The sequence below is a fragment of the Chaetura pelagica genome, unplaced genomic scaffold (assembly GCF_000747805.2).
Source record: "Chaetura pelagica isolate M959 unplaced genomic scaffold, ChaPel_1.0 scaffold37, whole genome shotgun sequence".
Taxonomy (NCBI): domain Eukaryota; kingdom Metazoa; phylum Chordata; class Aves; order Apodiformes; family Apodidae; genus Chaetura; species Chaetura pelagica.
Window position 1 is genome coordinate 3,970,582 of NW_009954567.1, and position 24,834 is coordinate 3,995,415.

The following is a 24,834-nucleotide window of genomic DNA, read 5'->3' on the forward strand; positions in this document are numbered from 1 at the left end:
AAACATAGGGGGATGATCACCTTCCTATCCCTGCTGGTCACAGTGTTCCTAACACAAGCCTGGATGCCACTGGCTTTCTTAGTCACCTGCGTGCACTGCTGGCTCTTATCTAGTCAACTGTTGATCAAGACCCCCATGTCCTTTTCCAACCTGCTGCTTTCCAACCACTCATCATCAAGTCTGTAGCTAACCATGGGGTTGTTATGACCCAAGTGCAGGACCCGGCACTTCGCTTTGTTGAACCCCATACAATTAACCTTGGCCCATTGATCTTACCTGTCTAGGTCCCTCTGTGGAGCTTCCCTGCCCTCCAGCAGATCAACACACCCACCTAGCATGGTGTCATCTGCAAGCTTACTGAGGGAACATTCAGCCCTCTTATCCAGATCATTAATAAAGATATTAAAGATAACAAGCCCCAGTACTGAACCCCGGGGAACACTGCTTGTGACTGAATGCCAGCTAGATTGAACTCTGTTAACTATCATTCTTTGGGCCCAGCCATCCAGCCAGTTTTTATCCAGCACAGAATGCATTTATCCAAGACCAGCAACACAATTTTCTGAAGGAGAATGCTATGGGAGACAGTGTCAAAGGCCTTAGTAAAGTCCAGGTAGACAATGTCCACAGCCCTTCCCTCATCCACTAGGTGGGTCACCTTGTTGTAGAAGGAGACCAGGTTCATCAAGCAGCACCTGCCTTTCATAAAACCATGCTGATTGAGCCTGATCGCTTGGTTGTCTTGTATGTGTCAAGTGATGGCACTCAAGATGACCTGCTCCATAGCCCTGGCTGGCACCAACGTCAGACTGACAGGTCTGTAGTTCCCAGGATCATCCTTACAACCCTTCTTTTAGATGGGCAGCACATTTTCTAGCTTCAAGTCACCTGGGACCTACCCAGTTAGCCAGGACTGTTGATAAACAACGGAGAGTGTCTTGGTGAGCACTTCTGCCAGCTCCTTAAGTACCCTTGCGTGAATGTCATCTGGTCCCAAAGACTTGTGCACATCTATGTAACAGAAAAGGTCACTGACAATTTCCTCCTAGACTGTGGGGGCTGCATTCTGCTCATCCCCATCTTCCAATTCAGAGATCTGGACCCCAGGGTAGCAATTAGCATTGAGGAAAACTGAAGAAAAGTGGGTGCTCAACAGCTCAGCGTTTTCCTTGTCCTTAGTCACAAGGTTTCCTCCCATGTCCAGTAGAAAGTTCTTTTACAGTTAATGTACTTGTAAAAACACTTTTTACTATCTTTAATGATGATAGCCAGATTGAGTTCTAGCAGAGCTTTGGCCTTTCTAATTTTCTCACTACATAACCTTGCAACAACCCTGTACTCTTCCTGAGTTGTCTGCCCTTTCTTCCATAGCCAGAAGACTTTCCTTTTCTTCCTGAGCCCTGCCCAAAGTTTCCTGTTTAGCCAAGCTGGTCTCCTACCTTGCCAGCTTGTTTTGCAGTACACATGGACAGCTATTTCCTGTGCCTTGAGGACTTCCCTCTTGAGCGATGTCCAGCCCTCCTGGACTCCTTTGCCCTTGAAGGCTGCTTCCCAAGGGACGCCATGAACCAGTCTCTTAAAGAGGTCAAAGTCTGTCTTCTGGAAATCCAAGGAAGTAGTTCTATTGACCTCTTTCCTTACTTCAACTACAGCATCTCATGGTTGCTTTGCCCAAGACAGCCACCAACCGTCACATTTACCTTCAGTTGCCTGAAAGTCAAGACTGTGGATCTGTTTCTACTGGCATTTTCACCATTGTCCTACTCAGCTAGTGCCCTAAACATCAGATAAATCTTATTTTAATAGGAGATTTGAGATTTTTAGAAAACATTCTTGGTCCAGGGAGGACCAAGATATTTTGCTTTAAATAAAATAGAGAAGTTAAGAAAAAGAGTTGCTAAACAGAGGAGTTTTCACTCCAGGTTTATAACAATGTTTTTCTTCCCTTTCCCTGAGCAGTGGATCATGGATAAAACAAGTGAATCAAATAGCAACCAGCTTGCAGACTTGCTTTTCATCCTCATGCAGATGGGCAAGTATGCAGGCATTTTGAAGCAAGCCTGGAGAGCCATATGCTAGGTCTCCCATCTCTAACAAATGCTCACTCCACTTGTGCACATCTTTGCATCCCTGATGGAAGTGCTGCTGTGTTTCTGCAAGTAGCTGTCAGCTCTCCTAGTTGACTGTAGGTTGCTGATTTCAGCAACTGTAGACACAGTAAAGATGTGTCTGTGACTTTTGCTTTTAATAATTCCTTTGCAAAGTACATTCTTCTGCATTTAAAGCCAGCAAGACACTCTGTTCACCTGTTTCACCTTTCTCCTAAATGCTTCATGACGCCTGAGAGGTGAGGCCATGAATGGTTTCTTTGACACTTCAGAGAAGAAAGCTCACCCACTAGAAAGACTAGTGACAGGGAATAGCACAAGCGTCTTTTCCCAAAACAAAGCCTGTCACCTTTTGATGGAAATAATGCAGAGCAGCCTGTGTAATGGCACAGGCCACAGGCTATCAGCTGCCAGGGGCCTGCCTTGCATTGCTTCATTCTTAGTTATAAAAATCCTTCATTTTAGACTGCAATATTCCTGAGATATTACTTGATTCTACTCCCACTGACGTTCAGGGCACCTTTATAATTGATTTAATACAAGTGGAATAAGGACCTGAATCTTATCAATTGCAAATTCTGTTAGGCAGACAACTAGTATGGTGTATGAATTATCCATCCAGATACACTGGTTCCTCAAAAAAAGTTTTAATCCATTAAGCAGTGTTTAGGTACAAAGTTAATATTATAAGGTTCACCTCACCTGAATTCTGAAGTCACCCTATACTCTAATCATCAGCAATGGAAGAAAACACAGAGGAAAGAAAATTGACTTTGGCTAGATGCATTAACCTCCTGGAAAACTTAATTTGAACCGTTTAGTGCTTATGTACACAACCTCCCTCTGTTCCTTCTGTGCTACACTGCTTTCTCATTTTTCACAGCTTTATCCAAATTGCCTTCACATGAGTAGCTGGAGGGAAAACTTGTAATGACTCTCATCCTAAAATAATCCTACATTTTAAAGCAGAGCACAACAATTACATCAGTCTTCTATGTCTTGAGTTAATGAAATGTAAGAATATACTCTAGACTTCTGTAGCAATAATGACTGTGGCACAGCTGCAGCCCACCAGCTAGACACCTCCATAGAGTTCCAGCTCCTAAACATTTACAAACAAAATCACACCCTAATCCTTAAGAAAATTGTTATTCAGCAGGTACCTGAGTAGGAGTACTCAGACCTTCTCTTCTGTAAAAGAGAGAGCACCTACAGTTGGAGTCCCCAGATGAAGCAGTGGGATCTGCCCTCTGTATAATGCCCTTGATGATTCCCCATAGTCCTCCAGAGCTCCCTCCATGCCCTCTGGCTGGCCCAGCTCCTCCACATCAGGCCTGTTTACACAAAGTTTTAAGCACTGAATCCTGCAAGATTCACATCACTTGAAAGAAGCTGTCTGTTCTGTTTGGGCTCAAAGTCCTTGAAGAAAAAGAACAAGTACTGCTCAACATGGTAAAGGACAACAATTTCAAGTCAACACAACAAAGTAGGGGGGTGGGGGAGAAAGAAAAATCAGCTGTCTCATTAGAGACCAACAGCTGAATTCAGTAATCTGTGGCTAATACACTAGAGGTATGAAAGCTGGAACAGAACTCACAGGTCTCTTCAGGAAAAGCAGTGCATTTATTTTGCAGGCTAGCACAGTGAAAACAAGCACCTTTTTTATCTCCAATAGGAAGAAGCAGCCAGTACAGCTGCATGGTAGCCATTCTTCACAGGTTCAGCCCCTTGTAAACTCCCTCTGCAGTTCCTACTCTTGGGGAGGCAGTGAGAAGTGCTTTCAAGGTCACAGAAGCTCAGTGAGAGTGCAATGAGCCTGGTCTTGGTTTAAAAGGAGTGGAGAGGCCTTTGAGTAGCATTTTCTATCAGGCCCAGGGCTGCACAAATTTTCCTCCCCTCCTCCTGAGGCAGCAGGTAGAGGTGACTCCCATCATATTTCCAATGGTACTAGGCATGCTTTACAGAGACATTCCCTACAGAGAGCTAATAGCACCCATGTTCCTTCATTGAACTATTAATATGATAGCTCATTGGTCACATTTGATATGTATACAAGGACTGACTTTGATGTCATTAACTTTGTGTAACTCAGTGACAGCTCCACCGAAATCAGTGGTGTTCCCTTCCTATATAACCAAAATAATAAAAGTTAGCATCCATTTCCTCCACTTTTCATGCAGAAAAATATCGTTTCCTAATAAAGAAGCAGCCATATTTCATCCTTAAAGAAGACAGACTAAGCCTTTTTAAATTTATCATTTGAATTTTCCCAGTAAGAACTTCATAAGTGCTTAAGGAGGAAAGGTTTCCTATAAATTAAAAAATTGCCACGTTCTTCGAGGAAACAACCTGGACCCAAGTCAGAGGACATGTCCCAGGATTCTGATTCAGCCTACTGCTTGTCCATACTACTGTGCTGCTAGAAGTTCCTCCATCAAAAAACATTTAGGAAAAAAAAAACCCACTTCCAGCTTCTGTCAAGGAATGACGTTCCATCTTGAAAAGGCATGTAATACATTTTGGCATTAACATGCTACATTATATGTGCTGTTCATATGGCTTGTCAAGTCATATGCAACACCTGCAACTTGAGTGTTTCTATGACAAGAAAGCCAAAATTCAGAGCACTTTGGTAATAGTCCAGAAGGTGCACTTTTAAATTATTGTTGTTCTTGTTTTGTTGATCTCACTGAAATTCTAAAATTAACAATTTGCTGTCTATTATAGTTTAATTAGCAGATACTAGAGTATTCACATACTTAAACTAGATTAATCTCTTAATCACCTCACTCATTGAGACCTCTCAATACCGTATTCCAAACATGCTGGCTCTGGAGGACTGCCTTTGGGCTGTGTACCAGAACCTAAGCAGATTTTCTGGTTCAGGTACTGCGTAGCTTCTGCATGTACTGCAACCTGTCCTAAGGAACTCTTTTTTTTTTTCTTTTTTTTTTTTTTTTTTTTTAAAAAAAACAGTTGAGTGGTGGGGAAAAGTTTTTAAACTTGAATTCTGATATCTTTAGAAAAGAGCCCTCAGGACCCTGCTAAATAAATACATAAACACAGACGCTAACAGTAAAAGATGTTGCCATCTGAAGCAGCTTATGAAATGTGTAGCTTAGGCTGAGTGTTGGAGGAAGGGGATACAACAGTTAAGCAGAGAAAATAGAAAAGCAGCTTACAACCACCACTTCTTTTTCTTTCTGCTATTCTTTCTTCTTGGTCCCCAAACAGGCCTCAGCATACACAAGTGAGGGACCACAAAGCTGACTCTGACTTTTTAGCACTTTTTTCTTGGATGCTGTTTGAGTGGAGGAAGGGGAAGGGAAGGCTGCTGCTTGCTTTCTCAACTTTCTTCCTCTGCTGTTAGCACTATTTCCTTCATTGGAAAATGTCTCGAGGCCACAACCAAATAGCTGGTAGGCCATCAGCAGAGGGACATAAAGATAATCTGTTTGCAAATAGACGGGAGAAAGATGCATAGTAGAAGTGAGGTGAAATAAGTGTCCAGCAAAGTGTTTGCAAGAAATACTGAGTAGAAAGTGAGTGAGAACAACTTAAAAAATACAAGGTCATTATAAAACTTCACTGAGAGTATAGATCTGCAAGTGAAAAATACAGATGATATATTAGGAGCCATTAACAAAGCAGGAAGATTGAAATATCATGCAGAAATTACTACACAACCTCAACGTCAGAGGTTATAGAGGCTGATTAAATAAATTGATACAAGGTGCAAAATAATGTAAATGTAGGAAATTACCGGGACTTCTATAAGCTTACAGAATATTATTTGGAAACTACAAAGGGATGTTGACAGATGCCAGACTCTTGGTTATACCATCAGTGTCACACAGGATACAACAGCATCAGCATTGTAGCAGAGATTGGCAGTATCACTTCTTGAATTCAGTGCTATTATGAACATGAAGGTTAAATCAAGCTTGGAAGGGTACCGTGAAGGGCCACTGGCATGCAGAAAGGACTACAGACTGATGTCTGTAAATGAATTGAATGGATAAACACAAGTGAAACAGGAGGGCTACTTGAGGTGAAAGATGAAGCTATGTCCTAGCTTGAGCCAGGATGAAGCCAATTTTCATTTTACTGATTCTTTTTCCTTCAGTGAGCTCTCTTTTAACTAGCAGCAAGTTTTCCAGCTATTGGACTGATGACGCTGGAATGTTTATGTCACTGCTGAAACATCAGATGCTACAGAAGCAGAAGAATTGTATCTGCAACCCTCCTGTAGGGAGGAGTGGACTAGATGGACAGCAATTTTGACTGAAGTATAATATTCCATATATGTACATAAGTTCAGTGTGAGGTCAGGGATCATGGAATTCAAACTCCTTCTTCCTGCTTATTCTTCCCTTCTCCTGTCCACAGCTGGCACCCAGGCAGGACCCCTCCTCTCCATCACCATTGATCCCCAGGCCCATGCAGCCCTGACCCTCACAACTCTGCCCCCAGCTCCTGCCTGCTTTGCCACTCCCTCTGGCAGCTCCGGGATATTTGGGAACTGCTCCCAGCTGAAGAGATGCCCTGGAAGCTGCTGGGGGCGGGGGAAAGGAATAGGGTTTTGCATATACCTGAACACACCTGTATATAATTGTACATATTTTCTTTCATCCTTAGTATTTAATTCAAGCTGTCTAGTTTAGTTTTCAATGCAGAAAGTCTCTCTCCTTATTCTCTCTCACCTTCCCTACCTGGGTGGGAGGGGGAGGGCATTGAAAACATTATTGTTGCTGGTTTAATTGCTGATCCTGGGTCAAACCTTGACAAGATGACATTCAGAAATGGGCAAAAATGGATAAATGCAATTGCACTACAGAAAGGAGGCTGCAAAACTGTGTGGACTGCTGCATGTATGCAAGCTCTTTCATACCAGCAGAAAAATCCTGGCAGTTATATGAAGTCCCCAGTTGCTGGAAAAAGGGAAACACTGCACCTGTTTTTAAGAAGAGTAGGAAGGAGGACCCTGGGAACTACCGAGCTGTCAGCCTCACCTCTATGCCTGAGAAGACCATGAAACAGATCCCTTCTAGAGATCTGTCTATGCTGCTATGAAAAACAGAGGGAAATAGCTGAAGTGGTGCAGTGAAGAAGACTGATTGACTTTCATTGAAAAAAATGTAAATTCCTTTTAAAACAATAGTTTATAAGAATATGTTAGAAACATTAAGGAAGGACCTCTGCAAGTCACCTCAGCCAATCACTTCTCAAACATTAGCACAAACACTAGATTGGGCCAGGCATTGCTGACTAAGCAAATTCCTATGCTGAAGTACTTCTGCATTTTTCAAGAAAAGAATAAAACTTCAGCTTTAAGGAAAATAATTAATACATTTTGCCTCCCAAAGCATTGTTTATAATACTGGAGTAATTCTTCAGTGCTGAAGCACAACCTGGAGGAGAAACAAATTTCCAGGGATTCTCTTCCATAGCACAACACTGTTTGGCAGCTTTATTACTTTGTAGGCACCAGTGCTAGTCTCAGGCTTTTACAGGACTGCTCCTGCATATCTGGCATACTATCACCTAGATCCAGGCAACACCTTTCCAAGAGTTAAGAGAGGCAATTTAATGTCATCTTTAGTCTGATTTGATATCCTGGTCCCCCCTCCTAAAAGAGAAGCTGTGTAAGGGAAGCTTTATATATCCTTCAAAGAGTATCAAAGTAAAAAGGAAGGGTGGGAGGGATGTGAATCTTGCTTAGATAAAATCAATAATGTACTATGGCAAGGAAATTTTCTTCCCATAAAAGAAACAGAAAAGAGTTAGCAGATTAATGCAGAATATTTGCCCCTTCCTGTAGACACCCTTCACCATTGTTCTGAGTTATCTTACAAACAGAGGACTGGCTGGTGAAAAAATGGCTGGTGAAGAATGACAGGATGTGTGAAAGCTATAATACTTCATCAGTGGTTATCATTCTTGTTTCATCAATCCTTTGAAATCAAGCTCTGAGAGTTTATAAATAGGATTTTCCCAGTTCACCCCTCATTCCTACTACACAACTCTCAGTGATGAGTTCAGCCAGAATAAGAAGATTAGGAGCACTAATATGTGCTCCAGATTTTCCAAACCTAGCTTAAAATAACAGTCTGTCATTACGTACCTAAGCAGAAGTATTCTTCAGGGGTGCCTCTAGATATACTGGTTTCCCAAGACAACTGGATTTGCTGGACTGTCTCAGGAATCTGGTTCATTGCAGGCTAACTCGGAGCACACAGATTACTTTTATTTATTAACCCTTATTGCCTGCTATTCATTACCAGAATGAATGGCTTTTAAGGCTGACCAAATACAGTTTTCTAAGTTTGCCTGATCAGCTGCTGGGCTCATGCATCTGCAAAGGACCATTCCTGTGCCAGTAGGCTGCTGGCAGGGTGGGACAGGATCTGGTCCATGGAACTGCAGCAGATAAGCTAGTGAGAATGGGGAACTGGGCAACCTCACTCATCAGGGCACAGAGGGAGGCAAGAAATACTAAGAAAAAGCTGTGTCAATTTCACCAGCCAGAGCCCTGCTGCACCAAGATGGATGCTGCAATGGGAATGGGGGTTACAGACCAAGACCAAATTGGGATCTTCTACATGGCAAACTATTCTGACTCCAAGCAAAATTTTTCAAAACTCTGCTTTGTTCCAACATTTTGAACAGAAACTTAAAACAGATGACAGCACACTCCTGGAGGCTGACAGGAGGAAAAAGTATGGTCATAAACAGAATTTTCCGTCACAAAAGCATGTGGACAGAGAAAGTTCAAAAAAATTCATTTTATTTATTTAAGTTAATGAATTTGCTCTCAAACCTCTTTGAGTTATTGAGATATCAAACACTCAAACTCAGTAATGTGAAGTTGCCAAGAAACTGCAGAGAATGTCATTTTAGCCTGAAATCAGATCAAACATAAAGTTGAGGAAAACAGTTTTCTTTCTATGGGTCTTTGCATAATTTCTATCTAGAGCCCTCCCTTCCTCTATTTTGGTTTTCAAAATTTAAAGAGACAATTCTCATGCTGTCTAACACCTGTTGTGGTGCGATCTCTTAATTTGCATGAATAAATTCTGACACAGTCTGGAATCCACAACTATCGTAAGCAGCAGACAAGCTCAGTGTTTATTAAAAGGTTTCTAGTTCAAACAGCTCAGCTAATAGTGCCTGTTGATTGCAAATATCAGTGCACTGCCATGGGAAAGAGGTAGCGCTTGGGCACTCTGGGGACTGTAGTTTATACAAGAAGCCTTGAAGCATCCAGCATGAAAATGGCAACAGGATGGAGTACTGCAAGGAGAAAAAAGTCACTACTGGAAGGAAGTATTCCACCTACCATGTTCAGCAGACACAACAGACCTGGCCATCTCCCTTGTTCAAATCTCAAGGACGCTGGCAGATCTTCTGAAAACTCCTGAATCATGCATACGGCCACTGGTTATTGGCACGTTCAAATGCCGGGCTTACATTTTTAACTATCTGTTTGAACAGTCAAAATATAAGTTGCCTATGCTATCGGACTGGTTGTGTATGCAAACTCAGGATACCTGCTACACTTACAATGTATACAAAGCTTGCAAGCTGCATGGCAAGGGCTGCTGCTCCATAAGGGCAGACCAGCCATGAGTTAAGGGCAACCCCAGTACACGATATGCCTGCACCTGTGTGGCACAGTCCCACAGGGGCTGTGCACATCATGCAGAGCTGGTTGCTAGTAACATGGTCTATCAACAGTCTCAGACATAACATGGAGCTCAGTCAGGAGCAAAAGGTGCTGATGCTAGATAGGAGTGAAAGCAGGGGAGCAACAAGAGCCCAAAGTCCATTCTGCCCCCTGGACCAAAGGCAAGACTGAAGGAAAGATACAGTATATGCCTGGAACCCATCCAGGAAGCACACGATCCACAGTTGTGTCCAAGACCTGTGCAGCAGACAGAGCTGGAGACAGGGACTTCCCTAACACAGCTTAGGCACAGACTGGGTTTCCAGGCCTGGACTGAAATGCCAGTCCCAGACCCAGGGACATGGAGCTTGGATGGAGGCTCAGGTGAGGTTCCTTGGGGCTTTTAATATATATTGGAGCTCTCAGGTCACAGACACTGGAGCTCGCATTATATTTTTACTTATATGGACCTTCAAAAGACCATTAGTTTTTTTCCTGTACAATTCTTTTTTTAAGCCACTGGTTTCAGAACCCTGATAGCAGGCTAAAAAGTAGAGCAGGATTTTTAATCTTTTAAAGTTACCCAGAAGTATTAAAAAGACAGATTCCCAGTGACATCCATGCAGATGACTGTGGGCCTATCAGACCTCCTGCATTTGACTGCCTTGATTAATTTGGTCCCCTACATCTCTCAGACCTTTAACGCAGTGCAGTAGCCTTCATCTAGGACCTCACAAACCAACTCCAGTTCTTTTGCTTCACTGATGACTCACCAGGAGCTGCACCTGGTGCATAAAGCCAGAGCAGGATGGGGGCTGACACAAGGTTCTTCCACTGGGGAAGCAGGGAGTGCAGCACACAGCAGAGGCTTCGGTGCAGTAAAACCCTGGTAGATGATACAGCCCCTGTCTACAGCCACACACTGTCACTCCCCCTCCAAATAGTAAGGCCAAGAGAATTTGTTCAAAGGCCAGAGGCATAAGTGCTGGGTTTTGCATAGGGCCTTTATTCCTTTTGCACGGACTGTTCCAATTTCGGTAAGGTACAAAGGCACCACTACCAGCAAAATTCTCCAAGCTTATCAGTCATGGACAGTGTTCAGCTCTGACAGACACTTGTGCATCACAACAGCCTCTATTTTGTCAGTTGCACTTAACAAGCTATTTGCAGCTTCCTAGTTTCCTCCAGCAAATTGCACATTCTTTCAAATTAGAGCAGTGAGAGCCAGAATTGCTGACAGGTTTGTTCACTTCTCGTACCACAATTTTCAGAGATTATAAGTCTGTCAGAAAGATATCATGGGAGATTTAAGGGATTGGTTTCTAGAGTCATTCTGAAATTACAGATAATGTGCAGATAGCTTTCCCTCCCACTGTCCCACCCAAAAAACTACTTATGCACAGTAAAGCTATTCAGTATTTACAGAGGAAAAAAAACCCCAGTATATTATGACAGTAGTTTGTGAAGAAATATGAGTTTCATACAATTCTACTAATATTATAAATTCACTTTAGAGCTTCAAATTTTCTTGTCACTTCCCTCCCATATTGAGTGGTACAGAAAAGGACCATCCACCACAGTGAGACATTGTCACACATGCATTAGAGTAACAGGCTTACGGATCTAGCTGAGAAAGGCCACAGCAAGGAAAATCAAACATAAATCTCAGGAACTGTCTGTGGTTTATTCCACTAAATTCCTGTTAAGCAGAAACATGAATATGACCCATGAAAGATGGGCCAGATGTTCTTTTGATAACAAGGTTCAACAGCAGGAAATACTGCTGTTGAGTATCGACCAAACGCTGGTTTCAGCTAAGAAGTATAGTGCACTTTTAACTGATCTTTATGTTTTAAGGACTTAAGTTTTAATGGTGACTTCCTCTATGGCAGTATATGCCTAGCAGCCTCTTTTATTTAGAAGTTAAACATTTAAAAAATAGTTATATAATAAAGAAAATGAAAACCTCAAGTTTTACCAAATGGAAAATCACTGCCAAAAAACTGCCTGTTTTTCTGGCATTGTCCATATACCAAAAACCTCCACCTCAAAATCAGGATTCTATAACAAGAACAGTGAGAGAACTCAAAATTCTTTTTGCTCTTCTCAATCTGTTTTAGACCACAGTTCTGGCAGCTGGCACACTGTGTTTTAAATTAAGAGGTTTGAAACATCAAATCACAATTTTATAATTTTCTCATAAGCTAGCACTGTTTGATAGAAAGACATTAAATTGTAGATGTGTGACTGTCTTGATCTATTGTTCCATCACAGCAAAGGGCAGTCAGCCACCAAGAAGCAGCTGGGTTAAAACAAAAATTAATTCCTGAATGCAGAACTGAATAAGAATCTTAAACAGCATGGTTCCTCACATCCTTTGTGAGAAAACACAGTGCCCACAATTCATTGTAAGAACTTTAAGTAAGGTCTACTTTTTGGAGTAGGAAACATATCTGCAGAGCTAAATTATGCTCTTGGAAAAAGCATCAGAGCAACGGAAGGGCTGTTCAGAAGGTGGCTGCAAGTTTGGACTGAATAGATCTGAAGTGTGATTTAAGGAAGGAGAGACCAGTTTTTACCCATACACTGGCCTTCCAAGATATATGTTTATTCATTTTCCTTCCTAGCGAGGAGCTGTGCTTTTAGTCTTCTTTTGTTGCCTGTACAGGCAACTTTGTTTAATTGGTGTTGTGTTTTCTCCTTGATAGCTGTGAAGCTTTGGGATGTAGTCTTAGTTTTATGCACATAATTCTCAGCACCACCACCTTCTGCAGCTACCAAGTACACCCCAGCCTTTCCCTTTATCTGTCTTTCCATACTTTTCTTTCATCTTATACTGGAGTTGTGATGTGGCAGCAACATCTTCATTATTCCTTTTTTTAGCTCTATATTTTGTCCAAATAAATAATTGATGAGGAGTGTGATTTTTTTTGTGTGGTAAAGCCTTGGGTGTTTTCATATAAGGATATTTCAAAGTGAGTAAGTATATATGTTTTCTACTGAAGTTAGTGAAAACTTCAGAGGTGATGAGGTCAGACTGAGCAAGCCTGCAGCAAGATCTCCCATGGAGCTACTGATACTAAAAATGAGCATTTTAATTGCTTCTGATTTTCCTGCCCTTGCATGTATTCTTATCAGAATGACTCCTACTCAGAAGATAGCATTATCAGGTGTTAATTACTGGAATAGCAGCCCAGGAACAACCAGGCAGACTTGAATGGCCACACAGTCATAAGAATACGCAAATAGCTTTGATTTACAGCTAGGTATGTATTGTTTTGAACTATGGTATGTTTTTAACATGCGTATCTTAGCAAGTATAAAAATAGAAACTTGCAAATACTAAGAAAATAAAATGTTCATATCAAACCCTCATTGCAAGAAAATGTTGTTGAACTTTAATTTTTCTTTATATCAGATATCTCAAGAGACTAGTTTCATCTGTCTGATTTCTAAAGCACCAAAGAGGAGGCAGGCATTTCTGCCTTCTCCTACACTCTCCCTCCATGTATACTAGTGATTTTAAGCTCTAGACAGACCATAGAATTATAGAATTATAGGAATATTTTTGTTGAAAAAGACCCTTAAGATCATCAAATCCAAGCACTAACCCAGCACTGCCAAGTCCGTCATTAACCTTGTCCGTAACTACCACATCTGCAAGTCTTTTAAATACCTTCAGGGATGGTGACTTCACCACTTCCCTGGGCAATGCTGTTCAGTGTTCATAAATATTTATACAGTTTTCTTTCAAGGTGTCTAAATGCATTTTTAATCCTAAATCCCACAACTACCTCTTCCATCTTGCTTCCACCTTTAAAGAGAACTTACACTACAACATGACATTTATTAGAATACTACAAGCTGATTAAACATATAGATCATCCCTCTGACTGTGATCAGATACCTTCCCTTCAAAATGCATGTTTTTATGACTCAGCATCTAGTCTAAGTGAACAATACAAACAACACCAAGTTTCTAAAATTTGTTGTGCTCCTGCAGCTAATGGAAGCTCAAGTATTATCTGCTATGCATAAATATGTGAATAAATTGTCACAGCTCAACCTCTTCTCACTGGGTTTTGAGTAATTATTTTCCCAATTAGTCACTATAAAGCATTGCTAAAGAAAACTGCAATACATGGTATTTATGGGCAACATAAGTCCACATGATACTTTGCTCTAGATGAAAAATGGAGGGCAAACACAATAAGCCTCTCACTTTGATTTAAGGATAAAATCTGTGTAATGTAGCCTCTATCATAACAGGGCACAGCAAGAAAGTACAGTATATAATGATAATGGGTATCTTTATAGAACAGGTGGATTTTTGCAAGTGTTTTTGATTGAACATTGAGATATTTTACATGGCAGGAAGTCTCAACCATGAGGAAGACATGAGTCAAGCAGTTTTCATAAAAGGTTCATAGAAGTTCATAAAAGGTTTAACTCAAAGTTATGTGAAGAAAAAATAAATAGTATTGTAGGTTTACTAGATGCTACAAAGAGCTCAAAAAGAGAAAAATAAATGGGAGTGAAGAGGATTCAGGACATATGGTGCTATCCAACCATGTCTATGGGGAGAGATACGTTGAAGATCCTCAATGGAACAATGACACAACAAAGTTGTTACAATCAAAACTATTTCAACCATAACCTTCTGCAGATCAGGTCATTTTACAAGACTGATACCCAGACTCAGCAGATAAGGTCAACCAACAAGAAAAGTAATGTTAATAAAGCAATATTCAAAAAAAGGACAGTAAAACTAAAACTGCTGTATCACGGCTGAGGGTGGAACAAAACAAAACAAAACAAAACAAAACAAGTAGCAAGACATACCTTGAGTTCAGCTGCAGTCTTCAAAGGTGTAGACAGAAGTCCAAGAAATTACTTACATTAGTAGTGCCAGCACACATTGCTGTGTATCCCGAAACACTGTAACTTTTCTCTCCTATCTTCAGCATGTTGTATTTCATGTTGAAGGAAGCATTGGTTAGCTCAGAAGATTTACAAAATCCGAGGACTGGATGTCATAAGAGGACTCTGTATTTTCCAAAGCGGTTAAGACATCGTAAAATTGGTTCAGTCATGTTTCCCTTCCAAAAAATATAAGCACTATTTTCACACCACAGAATGGGAGTGAAGAGGCAACCATGAATCACAAAAATAAAGTTAAGCACTTGCAGTCAGACCTCATGATGAAGAGCCTGGGGACAGAGACATGAAAATGATCCAAGGGCTGGAGCACCTCTCTTATGAGGACAGGCTGAGGGAGTTGGGGTTGTTCACCCTGAAGAAGAGAAGGCTCCATGAGGACCTCATAGTGGCCTTCCAGTACCTGAAGGGAGCCTACAGGAAAGCTGGGGAGGGGCTTTTTACAGAGGCTTGCAGTGAGAGGATGAGGGGTAATGGTTTTAAGCTGAAAGAAGAGAGATTTAGGCTACAGAACAGGTATAAATTCTTCAGTGTAAGGGTGGTGAAACACAGTAACAGGCTGCCCAGAGATGTTGTAGGGGCTTCATCCCAAGGGCAGGTTGGATGGGGCTCTGAGCAGCCTGTTCTAGTGGAAAGTGTCACTGCCCATGCAGGGGAGTTGGAACCTGACGATCTTTAAGGTCCCTTCCAACTCCAAACATTCTATGATTCTGTGATTCTGTGATTCTGTGATAGAGGCCTGTGTAACCAGAGCGAGACCAAAGTGGAAGGACCTCAGCATTCGCACAGACTTCCCTAGTGGCCTGTTTGGTCCTGCCTCTCCTATTAACTACATTGTTCCCCCTTGCCTGCTGGCAGCCAATCAGGAAACCACTTTGGTCTCTTGCCTGATAACCTGCCCAGTGCCATCCTCAAGCACTGTAAGCTTCAGCAAAGGCCTTCCTGAAATCACAGTGGCTCAAATCCTAGTTCTCCCTGGGACAGAGGACAGTGGAAAATCCACAACAGATTTTAACTGGGAACAAAGACCAGGAGGAAACCCAATGAAAAGCTTGCATTTTTGGTGCCTATTTGCTTCAGCTGTATTTGCACAATACAAGTAGCCTGTGCAGAGCTGCTTGGTATACTTTGAAAGTGGGAGACATGACTGTGAGGGATTCTGCTATCAATGGTGTCAGAGGACTTTGGGATTACATTTGCACAAGAGATTGGAAAAGTAATCAAAAAAGTGGCACTGATTAGTTGATTATTTGCTGCTGAATCCCTATTTAAAATGCTAGTCCACCTTCCAAATGCTTCCTTCATGTGCTGCATCCCATCTTGCTTAGTAAATGAGAAGTGTTTCAAGATGCTACTGAAGTGCTTTTTGTCCACTAGACAAATGCATTTTGCTGGTGATTGGGAAAACCTATTTCAGCCTCTGGCAGGAAATGACCAGGGCTGTCAGATCAGACTGGGTAGAAAAGAATAAGTCTCCTAATATTCAATCAGTCCCCAATTACAGTTTATCAGAAAGGGAGCAGATTAGAAATTAGTTTCTCTTAAATTTGATCTCTCTGCATATAGCCATATGAGTCTTGGTGCCCCATGCTTAATAAATAGCCCCTGGTATTTCGTTCTCTTGGAACTGTCATTTATCTGATCTACTTGCTTCTTCTTACAATCACAGGTTTCTTTACATGAGAAAAAATGTCAAAATATTCAGCCAATGAGAACGTTTTGTTTGTTTGTTTAAATTTAAAAAAAAAAATTGCAGCTTTATTCTTTTACCTTTATTCAAGGATTTACCTAGGTTATTTCCCTTGACAGATCAGTTTAGTTTTTTATAAATGCATCATATTTTGAAAGCTAAAGCTACCCAGGCTTGTCTAAATCTATGAAATTTGACACAGTAAGTCTTTTCTCCTGAGTACACTGAGAACTTAAGATAATATGTTGTATCCGTCTCTGTTAAGGGACAAGTCACTGCCAGAGCATTCCCACACCATTCAAGGAGTCGCACACATACCACCCAAGTGTAACTGCTCAAACCAGACTCCCTTCACAGTGGGAGGCTCCAGGGAGCATATAGATGCCCCTTTTGACTTCTCATTCACACACACAATCACTCTCAGGCACTTCCTCCTCCTTCTGGATCAACCCCAGTTTCACATTGTAGAGTCTCTGGTGTCACATGTTAAAAGGAAAAAAAAACAATTTGCTCATACAATACAGATACAGGAAAAAAAAAGAAGAAAAAAAAAAAAAAAAGGGTAAGCAAGATGTCTCTGGAGAGAGACTCTGAACAAACCCCTGGACAATTATACCCTTATAATGAATGCACCTGCCTCTCACACACTCTTCACGTGTTCTTAATGAGCTTTTTTTAGTCCAACAGTGATTTTTGGACCTGTGTCTTCTAACATCTCTTGGAATTCTGGTACCAGCATTGCATGGGTTAGTGCCTCAAACAGATGCTGTGGCAGGAAACCTGTGGAGCAGGGTTGGGGTGTTGCATCAGGTAGTGCCTCTCAGTTTCTAGGGACAAGAAGTTTATCTGTTTCTTGAACATGCACAGCTATAGAATCTTCCCTGCTCCTAGGAACCTTGGTAACAGTGAAGGTAAGCCACTCTTTGCACATGTATGACTGCAAATGTTTTATATTCAGGCAGTTTCGCATCTGTGGGGGTTGTGTTTGGTTGACTCTGCGGGTAGGGGGCAGTGCAAGCCTCAAAACCCCATGCCCACCAGCTCTATTTGTTGCACATGCTCCACCACTTGTTTGGAGGGGTGGTCAGTTAAGTATAAAAAGGATCAAGCACAATCACCTGGATCTTTTTCTTTTCTTCTCTTGTTCCCCCTCTCAGGTCCACCACCTGAGGATCATAACCAGAAAGACCAGAAGACCATGAGCATAGGATCCTGACTGTGGCAATATCTTTTCTTCCCCCTCTTTTTTTTTTCTAACATATCTCTCTTTTTTTCTCCTTCTATCTCTCTTTCTTGAATGCCCCCTGATTCTCCCTTTCTTTTCCTCTTATTTCCAACTTCACTCTAGGCTTACACAGGTAACACGTAGCACCACAATAAGATTTGCTAATCCATTTGTTCATCCTTCAGAGTTAATCTGAGAGAAATCTTGTTTAAAGTTTTGCTGAGATTGTTGTTGTTCTGCACCTTTTTGCCAGTTTTGTTCCTTGTATGTCAGGGTTTTGAGCAAAGTGTTGTTGAAACTTCCTGAAGATGTTTGTGGTCTCCCTTCTCATACAGCACAGAGAATCAAAACAACCTTCCTGAGTCCATTGGGACAGGATGAGACAAAACTTATTGGTCTCTGTCTCCAGATGGGCCAGTGACTGTTCTTATTTTGTCAAGTTGCAGCTCCTGCTGGCTGCTATATCCTCCTTCTGGTTTGCACTTCTTAGGCACCATCTTGTGCACCACCCATAGCTCTGGACTGTTTTATATTCAGGCAGTTTCGCATCTGTGGGGGTTGTGTTTGGTTGACTCTGCGGGTAGGGGGCAGTGCAAGCCTCAAAACCCCATGCCCACCAGCTCTATTTGTTGCACATGCTCCACCACTTGTTTGGAGGGGTGGTCAGTTAAGTATAAAAAGGATCAAGCACAATCACCTGGATCTTTTTCTTTTCTTCTCTTGTTCCCCCTCTCAGGTCCACCACCTGAGGATCATAACCAGAAAGACCAGAAGACCATGAGCATAGGATCCTGACTGTGGCAATATCTTTTCTTCCCCCTCTTTTTTTTTTCTAACATATCTCTCTTTTTTTCTCCTTCTATCTCTCTTTCTTGAATGCCCCCTGATTCTCCCTTTCTTTTCCTCTTATTTCCAACTTCACTCTAGGCTTACACAGGTAACACGTAGCACCACAATAAGATTTGCTAATCCATTTGTTCATCCTTCAGAGTTAATCTGAGAGAAATCTTGTTTAAAGTTTTGCTGAGATTGTTGTTGTTCTGCACCTTTTTGCCAGTTTTGTTCCTTGTATGTCAGGGTTTTGAGCAAAGTGTTGTTGAAACTTCCTGAAGATGTTTGTGGTCTCCCTTCTCATACAGCACAGAGAATCAAAACAACCTTCCTGAGTCCATTGGGACAGGATGAGACAAAACTTATTGGTCTCTGTCTCCAGATGGGCCAGTGACTGTTCTTATTTTGTCAAGTTGCAGCTCCTGCTGGCTGCTATATCCTCCTTCTGGTTTGCACTTCTTAGGCACCATCTTGTGCACCACCCATAGCTCTGGACTACCTACATAAAATTAATGAAGCAGAGACCCAAAAAGAGAACACCTTTTACTCAGCTAACTGGTGGTGAAGGCATACTTCATATGGATGTATATGTACATGTGGTCCTTATTCAAATATGTATATTCAAAAAGAGGAAAATACTTTCTGTTTTATATAAGTCTATCCCATAGACAAATGTAAGTAATACTTTGAAATATATACTTGCAGTATATAATTTACTGTGGATTATTGTGTAAGCCTGTATGGTCTAAAATATAGTATTATTTTAAACTTTCTTCTCTGCACAGTTTGCAAGTGTTCAATAATTTTTAAAAAAATCTTTCAGGAAAGGTATTAGTTTGGTGACTTTAAAGGTCTAGTTCACTCAACCGTTCTCTATGTGCAAGACAGAAACTGCTCCTAATGATTAATAATGCCAGCCTTCATAGCCTCAACCATTCTGTGGTTCTGTGACCATAACAGCAATAATTTTTCTAGCAACAGAGAACACCTAGAATATAAATAAAAAAGTTTCAGCTGAAATGTTCACTAATAGGTAGTCTTGTGAGCACAACTATTAAGGTACTTGACACCAAGGGCTATCAGTTCTCAAGCTGAAGCTGGGATCTCAGCAAGGCTGCTGTAACATACCTTTTTTTTAAGTTCTGCAGTACTCAGTATCTGATGGGCCAGGTGGAAGCTTTGACATTCAGATACTGCAGCAATGATAGCATTTATTAGTCCTGAGAGCAGGTCTTCCTCTGGCATGAACTATCACAACTGCACTGAAATTGATGGAGCTATGCCAGATTCCACCAGTCAAAGAATCTCTTTTGGGTTTTGACATAGGGAAGACAAGGAACTAAAAAGCCAGATACTAGCAAGTCTCAAAGGAGAGTGTCAAGCTTGTATGCATGCTTTTTTTGAAATAATTATAGAAGTGCTTGCACAAATTGACTTTTTTTTTTCCTCTAATAATATTTAATCCCTTTTTCTGGGCGCAGAATATGCTCACTGGCAATTATATTGTGCTTCTGCTACTCCATATATCTACTTCTCTTATCCCTCAGGCTTAAGAAGGAAATCATTTCTGCCCTTTCCTCAAGACAGGGATTTCCCAACCCTTTCTCTTGTTATAAAGGGTGGAGGAGTGCTCTGAAGCTCCCAGCCATGTAGGGCCAAGATGGTTGTATGAACTGTAGGAGATGGAAGACAGGGAGTAGTCTGGGTTTTCTAGCAAAAAAAAACACTGCCAATGCCTACTTTGACTGACATGACTGACATTCAAGTGCTCCTGCATCTAAAAAGGGGCACCAGTCTCTATGCTGAATGATAGAGGGCTGAGATAGCTAAAATTACAGTAATTTGCTCCTTGGGGTTTTTTTCCTGTTTCTTACTATTGTGACAAAGAACAAATGGGGTTTCCTGAAATACTCGGTAATACTGAGTATTTTGAGTCTTCTGTGTAATGCTCATGCTAATTGCTGACCTCAGTTGTTTATTAGGAAAAATAAGAGGCTTTTATTCCCCTGGATTGTAGAGTGTAGCTGCAGTTTTTCAAAGGTGCCATTTGCAGGGATTGGACACCTCAGTCTTAAAATCTTGGTCTGAATGTCATTGAAAGACACAAAGCTCCATTATTCACAGGTGTGCAGTTGTCCTTTGATCTATCACTTGTTGGGTCTGGTCAATTATTTTCCATTGCTGCTTCTGTTCCAAATGGCTCCTTGCTTTTGAGTGTTTCACAGATTTTGGTGCAGCTTTCCCTGAACTATAGGGCTCTAAAGAGCAAATGCAATGATAGCAGAGAGCTAACGTGCAAAGATAATGTTTGCAGCTGCAGTTAAATGTGCTCCATAACAATGTTCTCCCTCTGCCCACAATGCCGTAGCAACACTTCATTGATCACTTTTAAAAGAGGCTCTGAGCCTAAACTTAGGAAGTGCATAAACATGTAAAAAGTGAATCAATTATCACAGACAGAATTTTCCACATGTCCCCTTCAACCACCTTTATTCCAAAAAAGTATTGGTTTTTTTAACTGGAATAACTTCTACATGGTTCTGTTGATACTTTTTATCCTTTAAAACATATTTTCACATATTTATTTTTATTTCCCCTGCATTTAACTTAAAGCCTTTTCATTAATGGATAAACCCAATAATATTCAGAGAGCAGATACCAAAGCTGCACCTGAGGCCAATTCTTTTTAAGAAGTTCTATATTTTTTGTCGAAAAAAACGTTTTGGCTATGCAAACTCTGCAACGTATAATAGATTGTTAAGAACTTGATTTTTTAAAGGAAAAAAATGAGATCATACCTCAACATTCTGCTTCATTTTTTTAGTTTGATCTCAAAAACTACTGTATGATGTCCTTAATCCTCTGGAAATGGATGGTTGTTAACTATAACTGTCATATTTATAAGCTTTGCACTAAACTAAATTGCCTACTTTTTTGACATAATCTCTCCCTCCTTGAATTCAGTATTTCTAAACAAAACGAAAACTACCTAAGTATTCACATTTGTTACCTAAATAATTATCAGTCTACTGCTAAGGGTTTTTCTAAATGGTTTCAATGGTATTAAAGATTCCATAGTGACACAGTTTGACTCAGGATCAGCAATTAAACCAGCAACAATAATGCTTTCAATGCCGTCCCCCTCCCACCCAGGTAGGGAAGGTGAGAGAGAATAAGGAGAGAGACTTTCTGCATTGAAAACTAAACTAGACAGCTTGAATTAAATACTAAGGATGAAAGAAAATATGTACAATTTTATACAGGTGTGTTCAGGAATGTGCAAATCCCTATTCCTTTCCCCCACCCCCAGCAGCTCCTGGGGCATCTCCTGAGCTGTGAGCAACTCTGAAATGTCCTGGAGCTGCCGGAGAGAGCGGCAGAGCAGGTAGGAGCTGAGGGCAGAGATGTGAGGGTCAGGGATGCATGAGCCTAGGGATCAGTGATGATGGGGAGGTGGAGTCCTCCCTGGACCCCAGCCATGGACAGGAGAGCAGGGAAGAAGAAATAGGAAGGAAGAAGCTTGGCTTCCGTGATTTCTGACCTTACACCAAGCTTACACAGATACATGGAATGGAATACTTTGATCAATGTTGTTGTCTGTCTAGTCCACTCCTCCTGAAGGGGGGGTTTCAGATGTGACTTTTCAGCTCCTATAGCATCTGAGGCTGTAGGTTCAACAAGCAGAGCGAAGTGACCTGGGCATCTCAGCAGTAACATAAACATTCCAGCGTTGCTAGTTCACTAGCTGGAAAACTTGCTGGTAGTTAGAAGAGAGCTTACTGAAGGAAAAAAGAATCAGTAAAAAGTAAATTGGCTTCATCCTGGCTCAAACCAGGACACACAGGTATTTATGACAGATAATATTGTAGGTATCAGTTACAGTCATTTAATTTTATGCATGTCTGTCTTTTCATAGATAAACAAATGAAACTGCTAGCAGAAATTAAGGTTTGCTTCTATCCAGTCCAACTGGAGGTAAAATTACACTTTGTAACTTGCTTGCCAAAACCTAGCACAGAAAATGCTCCCACAGCGTTGTTACTATTTGACCATGGAGGCCTTTCAGTTAAAGTATAATTTGTATAGAGGGGGCAAAATCTAACTTTAGTTTTCTTCAAGAAGAAGGACTGGGAGTCTGCTAGATAGCCATATCCAAAATATACCTAAAACTTAGTACATTGTTTGGAAATCTCTCCTTCTACTAAAACCTGAAACTGATGAAATTCAGGCTGCTGGTGAAAGGGAGCAGGTGAGCATATGAGACCACCTTGCTTTTGTTTGTGAATCCGGCAGAATGTTTTGGCTGTGCAAGGAATGCCCAGCTGGAGAGACAGGCCTGCTCTTGCCGAGGGGTATGTCAGACTGTACCTCTTAAATGCTTTGCAAAACTTCTCTTCAACTTGGTCTCTAGGCCTGCAGCCAAACAACAGACTTGTTATGGATTTGGACAAGAGAAAAAGAAGTAGCAAAGGGATAAGGGGATGAGAATAATTCTTCCATAGAAAGTGTTGAAGGAGACAAGCAACTGTAGCTGTAATTAAAAATATTTCAGACAGGACAGTTTAAAATGTGTCATTTGACTTTTCAAAATATCAGATGTGTAGATTGCAGGTCTCTGCTTTGCTCCCATAATCTGCATCTTCAGTAAACACTCAGAGAAATTATGGTACAAAGACTCAAGTGGAATATTTGTTCAAATCCTAGGTCAAAAAGCCTGAGAAGTCCCTACTTGCCCCACTGAACTCATGCAAGGCTTGCTGAATTTTTACTATATGAGGTACTGAGAATACAAATGCCAGCAGGACTAAGTACCAGACATGGATGGAAATGACCATTTATAATGCTGCCTTGATTCAAGAAGATTAATATGTGGCTCACAGCAGTGAGCTGATGATTTCTAACTAGCTGCAGGAAAGTCTAAATCATCTGAACATCTGCTCACTTTTTTGTTTCTCATTGAAAGACAAAACAATACAAAATAGCCTGTCCCAACCCAAGACTAGAGAAACATCTACCTCTAAATCTGTTTTGTCATTTCCAACACAGTTTTAGTACTGTTTCCTCATGATGGTTGAGTTACAGCAATGCATATTAACACAACTGGCAAAAGCCAGGTAGAATCCCTGGCCCTGTCAGGCCACACTCCTTGCCCAAAAAGCCTCATCGTCTGACCAACACAGCTGCAGGAGGAATCACTGGCTGCTGGGTGGCAGGTACCTGGGGTCACACAGAGCCAGTCCATGTGCTACTGTCATTGCTCAAAGCTCTTCTAAAGGGGAAACAGGCAAGGAAGGAGAACAATAGGACCATTTTCTTGAGCAGTTCTTTCAACAATCGCACATCACCTTGGTCATCATTTTTATAGCAACTGCAGCCAGTGTATGAAACTAATGTGTTTGTTCAAGTCACTGTATACCCACAGCGTGAGAACTACATGCTTTTCACTAGCTAATTTTGTAACATTTTTTCCTGACAATGGCCTGTTCTATTTGTATTATGTAAAGTGAGCAAGCTTTCACAAGGTACATAACCTTCTTGCAACAAAATGAAAGTACAGTAGCATCAATAAATAAGCCTCATTGTCTTCATATCAACAATGATCTCATATGGCATCAGGGACTGTAACTATGCTGCTAGATGAGTTTCTTCTGCTGTATTAGACACCACTGATTTTCCTATTTGTTCCATGCTTTCTTTCACAGAAGAAAAATGGCTTCATTTTGTCAGTTAATGCTTACGGCAGCAAGCTGTTGAATTTGTTCAGAAAAAACAAGCCAAAACACCTCTGTATAATGTATTCAGCAATCTACAGAGAGAGTAGAGGCTATTGCTTTCTTAATAATTAATTCTGATGGACACACATTTCTGAAAGCCAAAGGAACATAATCAGATGGAAAAAAAAACCCCAACCAAGACTGAATGTCCCCTGTATTGTCCCTGCTTCGCAGTTTATCAATCTGTGTGCAGTGAATCATTGGTGGGCCATAAATTATGAAATGCTATAACTGCAGAATGCTATGAGAACTCACAAACCTCCCTGTGAATGGGAAAGGAATAAAATTCAGGAATATTAAAAGTAAGAAACATTGTAAGCATGCCAATTTATATTCAACTGAGAATGAGCAGTATGATGTGAGCATTGGAAAAATTGTATGCAGATCATTTTCAAATTACACCATCTCATGTGATTTATTTTTTATTTTAAGGTGGTCCTTTGATTGCTAAAGGCTGTGGAATGGCAGTGGATATCCCAGCCTTGACATGACAAACCCAAACACAAAGGCAAAGGGTAACTCTGAACAGCTGTGCTCAGACATTTGCTCCATTCAGATTTTGCTGTGCCTGGCACAGAGGCTGGATGTTGGGTGAGAGGCAT